Source organism: Pteropus vampyrus, unplaced genomic scaffold, assembly GCF_000151845.1.
Source record: "Pteropus vampyrus isolate Shadow unplaced genomic scaffold, Pvam_2.0 Scaffold140, whole genome shotgun sequence".
NCBI lineage: Eukaryota > Metazoa > Chordata > Mammalia > Chiroptera > Pteropodidae > Pteropus > Pteropus vampyrus.
The window spans coordinates 2,247,276-2,255,940 of NW_011888921.1; the positions used below are offsets into that span (position 1 = coordinate 2,247,276).

Below are 8,665 nucleotides of genomic sequence, written 5' to 3' on the forward strand. Positions count from 1 at the left end.
CAACTCTCCATTCTTCCCTTCCTCCAGTCTCTGACAGCCACTATTCTACTTTGTCTCTATGAATTTAACTACTCGAAAGACCTCATATTAGTGGAATCATACAGAATTTGACTGGCTTATTTCACATAGCATAATGTCCTCAGGATATATCCATGTAGTAGCATGGGTCAGAATTGCCTTTTTAAGGCTAACTAACTTTCCATTGTATGTTTTCAGTTGATGGAAACTTGGATCGTTTCCACCTTTGGCTATTGTGAATAATGTTGCTATGAACATGGGTATGCAAATACTTGTTTGAGTTCCTCCTTTTCCTTCTTTTGAGTATATACCATATAGTTTTATAATCTACTTTTTCACAATGAAATATATTGTTAGAATTTTCTGTCATAAATATTCCTATCCAAAATTATTTTTAGTGATTACATTATATACTATTGTATAGCTGTATCCTAATTGATTTAAGCAAGCAAGTATTATTTCCTAGAAATAGAATTTATAAGATCAAAGGATATAACTAATATTAAAGCTTTTGCTACATTTGCCAAGTTTATATTTTTGGCTGCAAAATAGGAACGTGTTTGAGTAATAGGTGCTGTTCCACACCTCACTGGCATGCATAGTAATATACAGTATGTACATGTAAGAGTTATTTTCTTTTAGAATTCTGAAAAATTCTAAATTCTGAAGCAAAGGTTTTGGCATCAAAGGTATTAGATAATGGAATGTGGACTTATAGTTGTTTTTATTTTTTTCCTTGCATTTTATGTTCTCATTCCTCCTAAGCTTTAAAACCTAATTTTGAAACTAGGCCTACTTTGATAGTTAAGCATGGAGTTATGACTCCAATGTGTTTTGAGTTTAAAGACAATAGGAATTTAAGAATGGTGTTTTCTTTCATCCCCAGGATTTGTATAATCACTATAATCTGGGAACTGACAGGTCAGTGACTAGAGCTAAGTTGCAGCTGAGGTATAGCCAACTGCAAACTTGGTGTGATATTCAACTGGGAACCCTGAGGGTCTTAGAAGACCTGAACTAATTGGACAGTGAAGCGATAGTGAGCTTTCTGAGATGTTGTTGGAACATATTTTTATAATTAATACCATTTGTCCTTTATAGAACATCAGCTGTGTTAGCCAAGCTTTAAAAAAAAAAACACAAAAAAACACCAGATTGAATACATTAAATACAATCACTCTTTAGTTACATAATTGATTGTTGTTAATGTTATGAAATCTAAATTTAAAAATATGTTTATTAAAATGGTAAAGATTGCAGAAATGGAAAAGTTGACTCAAATTCATGTGGAATTGCCAGGGACCCTAAGTAGCCAAAACAATTTTGAAAAGAAGGAGCAAAGTTGAAGGATTCACATTTCCTGATTTCAAAACTCACTACAAAGCCACAGTAGTTAGAACAGTGTAGTACTGGCATACAGATACATATATAGACAGATAGACTTGAGAGTTCAGAAATAAATCTAAATATCTATGGCCAATTGATTTTTGCAAAGGATACTAAGTATACTTAATGAGAATAATTTTTCTAACAAATGGTGTTGTTTGATTTCTACATGCAAAAAGAGTGAAGTTGGATCTCTACCTCGCATCGTATATAAAAATGAACTCAAAATGGATAAACAATCTAAATGTAAGACGTAAAACTATAAAATTCTTAAAAGAAAACGTAAGAGGTAAATCTTCATGACCTTGGATTTAGCAGTGAGTCTTAGATATAACAACAAAAGCATGAGCAACAATGACAACAAAAAAAATAGATAAATTGGACTTTAGCAAAATTAAAAACCTGTTCATCAAAGGACATTATCAGGAAAATAAAAAGACAACTAAGAGTGGGGAAAATATTTGGAAATAATATGTCTGATAAGGCTTTAATATCTAGAATATATAAAGAACGTCTACAACTCAACAAGACACCCCAATTGAAAAAGTGGGCAAAGGATTTGAGTAGACCTTTCTACAGAGAAGATATGCAAATGGCTAGTAGCACACAAAAAGATGCTCAACATTATTAGTCTTTAGGGACATGCAAATCAAAACCATGACACCACTTTACACCTACTAGAATGGCCAGAATTTTAAAAAAATAATATGTTGGCAAGGATGTAGAAAAATTTACATACTCATACATTGCGGATGGGAATGTCAAATGTTACAGCCACTGTAGAAAATAATTTACAATTCCTCAAAAAGCTAAACAAAAAATTACTCTGACTCAGCAATTCTACTCTTAGGAATATACCCAAAAGAATTGAAAACAGGGATTCAGACAGATTCTTGTATGTCATTGTTCACTGCAGTATTATTCACAGTAGCCGAAAGATGAAAACAACTTAAGTGTCCAACAGATGAGAAGATAAACAAAATGTGTCATATACATACAGTGGTATATTACTCAGTCATAAAGAGATGATGCATACTATAACATGGTTGAAACTTGACATTATGCTAAGTGATATAAGCTAGAAACAAAAGGACAAATATCGTATGATTCTACTCATACGAAATATTTAAAATAGGCAAATTCATAGAGACAGAAGATTAGAAGTTACCATGGGCTGGGGGAGGGGGAAATGGAAAATTATTGCTTAATAAGTAACTATTTCTGTGATGTTAAAAAAAAAAAAATTGGACATAGTGGTGATGGTTTGCATAACATCATGAATGGAACTAATGCCACCAAATAGTTCACTTAAAAATGGTTAAAATGACAAATTTTATGTCGTATGAATGTTACCACAATGAAGCTTTTTTTAAGATGGCAAAGGAACTAAGGAGTTCAATTGGAAACTGATAGGTTTGTGATATACATTGGGTTTTTCTATAGAGGCATTAGCTAATCTGGTTGGGATGTGAGAATGAATAATGCGATGGTTGTTCCCAGCTCTTTAAAAGGAAACATATTTAACTTCCAGGCACATTTTTAGAGCTGAATTATTGAAGAAGGGGGAGGGTTGTGGGAATAGGGAAAGACAGTGCAGAAGAGGAGCTAAAACAACATTAAACATCACTGAAATGTAATAAGATGGAGAAAACTGTATTTACTTGAGATCTTCTTGGGGATAGCATTGTTATCTGTGATGGAAGAAATCAAAGTAACCACTTTGGCAGGGCTAGAAGGGTGAGATACCCAAGGGACTCATTGAACTGTCTTCCTTTGGTCCTGTTGTGGAGTCTTTTGTGCTTGGGTGGGAGCATGTGCCTGTTAAGTGTGTTGCTAGAGCAGTGGGCAGGGTGGAGGAGAGGCTGAGCCCCTCCTTTTTGTCCAAATATTTAAAGAATATTATTGCAAAAGGACATTGTATTATTAGCCTGCTTTGTGTGCAGACATATTGCATTGTGGTCCAGTGCAGTAGGGTCCTGGAAATATAAAAACTCTCTTATTATATGTAAGTAATTAAATTGCATTCTGAGGAATTAAAGAGCACTAGTAACTTTTCTAGAGTGACAAAGAGCACTTTTTTTTCTTTCTCAAGATGGGAAAACAGAACTCTAATGGAAATCATCAACTTGAATTTGGAATTTGCATTCCAGAAATAATTAAAGGAGAATGCCTCATTTTTCTTTTCATTTAAATATTACAATCATTGTATTTATATGCCATTAACAAGCCAGGGTCAGAGATTTATCCATCCAGATTCATAAAAGAAACATTTCCTGATTCCCATTTCTTTTAATTGAAAGTAGTAGCCAAGAGTGCTTAGGACATTGAGGTCATTCAAAAATATTTACTGTATTAGTATTGCCTTTTTCTGTTTTATTATTAAAAAAGGAATGAATGGTAGGGATAATTAAGGTAAAAAGTCAAATGGAAATGTTGGTGCCTAACAAGGTTAAGGATGCCAAAATTTATTAAAGATTGAAATAAAAAAGTAATAATAACCAATGTTTATATAGTACTTAATAGTTTTCAAGTCACTTTTATCTATGTGTCAGTTAATTTATTCTCCATAATGACCTTCGGATGTAGGTATTATAATCTACATTTTATTGATGAAGAAGCTGAGAATTCAAGTTAAGCGATATGCCTGAAGCCACAGGGTTATTCTGTGTAGACGTCTTACAATTCAAGTCCACTGTCCTGTGTGGTAAAACACAACCATCTTAGCTTGATGGAAACTCTCCTGTCTTTCTGTTTTATGTTTCATTATTTACTTTTTATTAATGAGGACTCTTTGGCCCCATTTTAGAATTTAGAATCTTGTTTAATGTTATAGAACCTGTAACCTGCAGGCTTACAATATCGCGATAATATGGGAAATAGATTTTTCCCTACCTAATTGTCACCAAAATACAGTAGATCCTGTTAAACTGAAGCCAGAGAAAGAGATTCTGGAACCTGGAGACCAAATATAACTAACCACAAGATGATGTAGACCTGAGGGGTAGACTCATCTGTACGTGATGTGGGGAGTGAGACTGGGCAGGCCCACATAATATCTGGAAAATAGGAAGTTTCAGGTACAGGAAGGCCTGACAGATCATTAGACATCCTGCTTAATCTGGATATGTGAATACATCCTCATCCCCAAGGTGATGTGGGACATTCCATTGACACTTCTTTAGTTGTACTTTCGCTAGATCATGGAATTCCTGAGTATAGCTTCTGTACTTTCTTCATCTTGGTATTTGTACTCATATCACCTAGTTCCATCCTTGGCACATGTCTTTAGCCATTTTCCAGAATGTTGTATCTATTTATTTATTTTGTAGAGTTTTTCCACGAGTTCTGATTGTGACCACTATAACAATAAATTTCACTACATTGTTCTATCATTATTTGTTTTTCAAGCTATGTTAGTCCATTATATTTAGCATTGCGGGCACCTTGGGATTATTCACAGCAGCTCAAGAGACAAATTATTATATTAAAAAAATTTGGAATTTGACAGATTCAGATTCCTATTGTGTCACTTCTAAGTGATTAACCTTAGGCCACTAATAACCTCAAATTTTTCATCATCTCTGAATATAGGGATACAAACAGGATTAGATAAGATCAGACAGTTAGAAGTGCCATGCACAAAAAACACTCAGGAAATTTCTGTTTACATTTTTTCATATCTCTGGGTCTGCATACATGAAATTAATTTATACTATATAATGCTTTATTTTTTTACAACATGCTTTTGAACTGTCATTTGTATCCTTTGCACAACCCTGTCAGATACCCAGGGAGCATAATTTTATTACCAGCTTAGGTAAACAAACTGAGAATGAGTTATTGCCTTCCTAGGTCATGCAGCTAAATTGCAGAATCAGGACTTGAACCCAGTCAATCTCCTTAATCCATGACCTGTGCTCGTTGCACCAGGCCCTAGTCTATTTTTATCTGCCGTCTCTCATACATTCACTACGTCTCTGATCATTTCGATGGCAACCAACCACCATAATAAATATTTCGGTTGGACCCAACCACCTCCATGCTGGTGCTGTAAGTTAGATTAAGTGTGGATACGTAATTCTGATTACTTTTATTGCTAGGGCACTACTTATCAGGCATTATGGTTTTTGCCCATGAATTTCCTGAAAGATCATTTTGTGTTTTCTATGGATAGTAGATTGTCTAAGTTATAAAATTATAGATAATGGCTTTTTTAATTTTGACGAGTTTCTTATATAAACTTATCAATGAATATTGAACCTGACTTTCAATCACAACTTCATTGTACATCCATATAAAATTCCATTGACATGTCAATACCAAAGGTTTTTCATCGTAGTAGAATAACTAGTTTCCAGTTCTCTAGTCAGCTTTTGGTGAACAGATAACATAGAGGTCCTAAATCTTTTTTTATATTTCGAGTGCCAAAATTAAGTGAACTAATCATGATACCACTTAAGGTGGTACCTCTGTTGTATAAAGCAAGACATTGTGACAATACTAAAAGAACATTTCAAAATATTACATTTTAAAAAATGATTTATATGAAGAAATTAACATTTTTGCCTTTTTAGAATTTTTTTTTCATTCGCTATGCCCCTATTTTAATAAAAAGCCTTCAATGTGTCACCTCGATTTTGACTATTTTATTTTTGCTGAGAAGGGAATTTTTTCAGCTGTATTAGATTACCAGAAATGAGCATATCCAACAGTAACTGGAACCCTTCAGCAGTGGAAGTATAATTATCATATTAGCATCATAAATCATTTGCTTCTCAGTACTATATGAGGTCATGAGAGCAACAGCTGTAGCATGTTCTACCTAGATGATGTTTCAATAAAGCTGTTTCTGTTTTTATTCACTCAAATTTACAGTTTCTCCTTTGTGTTGACATTAACCAGTGAATCTATTAGTTTCCATTACCAGCAGAATAACTAAAAGTATAAGTAGTTCTGTATTTTCCTTCACAAATCCTTTCAAGCTGCATAGATGCCCTTAATTTGATAGAACATCTGGGTAATGCATTATATCTCCTCTGTCTTTAGGCAAAATACATACTTTTTAAAGCCTGTCCTTCCATAAGAAAACAGTCAGCAATAGCAGCTCTGTCCCATCTGTTGACCCTGGATACATAATAGTTAAGTTGGGCATCTAATTTTAAAATAATCTGGATAAAATACAAAAGCCAGGTTACTCTATCATATAGATTTACAACACTCATTTTAAAAATATATCTGCAGTATTATTTCATTGACTTGCTAGTTCTGCCCCCAAAAAACAATGTATCATAAATGCCACAGATATAATTTCTTAAATATCTAAATACTATAAAAGGCGGGCCTTTTCTTCTTAATGTAAATCAAGCTGCAAAACACCAATATAAAATAAACCCTTATAGCCACTAGTGTAAACACATTTTAGCAAGTTTTAAAGGTGGTCTGCAAGAAGGTAATTATCTTGGACGACTGTTGTTCTGATGTTAGAAGTAACCAGCTTATTACATTACAGTTCTCTAAGTTGGAATTCCCAACCCCTGCCTACCTGTACCGTCCAGTTTCTGGCCTGTTAGAAACCGGGTCACACATCAGGAGGTGAGCAGTGGGAGAGCAAGTGAGAGCAAAGCTTCATCTGTATTTGCCCTCAGCTCCACCTCAGATTATCAGGCATTAGATTCTCATAGGAGCACTGATCCCTGGTGCCAAAAAGGTTGGGGACTGCTACTCCAAGTGTAGCATACACCCTTCTGGAGTTCTCACCTTAACTTCCGCTTTGGTTGCAGCTCTGCAAGCCTTGGCCCACTTCATCTGTTCCTGTTTCTGCTTTGGTTCACACGTAGGGGTCCTGTGATGAGCTCAGTTTTTCTCAAAGAATTAGAATCTTTGTATTGTCATTTCTACTGACATTTCCTTTCAGTTCCTGGACATACAGTGATATAAGTGGACAAGATTCTGAGTGATCCCCGTCCAGATATTGGGATGTTTCTCAGTGATGTGTCAAACCTAAGTATTTGGTAGCAGTATTTTGGCTGACAGTTTGGTTTTGTTAAATAATCACTTAGAGATCTGTTATGAATCTCCCAGCTTTCTTTTGAGCCGTGGAGGGAATTTTTCTGGATCCATAGGAACTCAGCCTTTTCTTTTACAAAAGCCTTTGTGGATTTAAAAAAAAAAAAGTAGTATGCACTAAAAAAAAAAAAGTCATTACAAAGCTAGGATAACACTATACTTTATAAAATTAAAAATGATTTCTTAACATAACTTAATGCTTATTCCACACTCATTTTCCCTGGTTTTGATAAATATGTTTTTCACACTGGTTTGTCCAAGTTAGGATCTAGTTGAGGGTCACATATTGATAATGACTGTTTTAGTATTGTGATTTGTAGAAGTATGTATTTGGTTTTCCTTGGTTCCTGGCCTAGAGCTCCTAGGAATTTCCTACAGGATGAGAGAGATCAATTTGCCTTTTGTTATGTTAATGAGGCGATTTAGGTAACCAAAGGTTGGGGGTTGGTTGCCGGAAGAACCCACCATATGATTAGAGGGTTGAAAATTTCAGTTCGATGGCCCCCTGACTTGGGGAGGGGTGAGGTTAAATCAACTGCCAATGGCCAGTGATCATCAGTCAATCATGCCTATGTCATGAAGCTTCCATAAAAATCCAAAACTGCAGGGTTTGGAGAGCTTCATCTTGGTGAACATGGACAGACGTGGGGAGAGTGGCCATTCAAACCCTGCGCCTCTTTCTACATGCATTACCTTATGTACCTCTTCATCTGGCTGTTCCTCTGTATCCTTAATAATACCCTGTTGGGGAGAAATAATGTTTCCTCCATGCTACAAGGTTTTTTTTGGCTGGTCTAATCAAATTGATATGAAACAGATTAACAGGAGAAAATAAATTTAATTCCACATACATGAGAGGTTCAAAGACAGAAAGGTAAAATGAGATATATATGCCATATGGAGTCCAGGAGTGGGACGGAACAATAAGAAGAGCAGATAGATAGATGTTCAGTGATTAGATATGTGTCCCAGCATACAGATAGGTCATACAAATTTATTTCTTGTTAACTGTTATTATGGGCAAGTCCCCCCAATTTAAATTTTTTAAGGGAGAGGTAAAAATTTCTTTTGAGCCTGCAGGGTCTCAGTTGCCTTTAATTCAAAATAAGAATCCTCATGCCTGCCAAAGTGGTACATCATAGGCCTCTTCTGAACTCCTTCAACCCTTTATAATAAACTGGTAAATGTAAGTAAA

General features: G+C 35.0%; 1 protein-coding gene across 2 annotated transcripts in view; it reads left to right on the forward strand.

The window, feature by feature from the left end:
- ANO6 (anoctamin 6) overlaps positions 1-8,665 on the forward strand; it is a 176,852-nt gene that overhangs the window by 66,631 nt on the left and 101,556 nt on the right. The window lies entirely within an intron of this gene.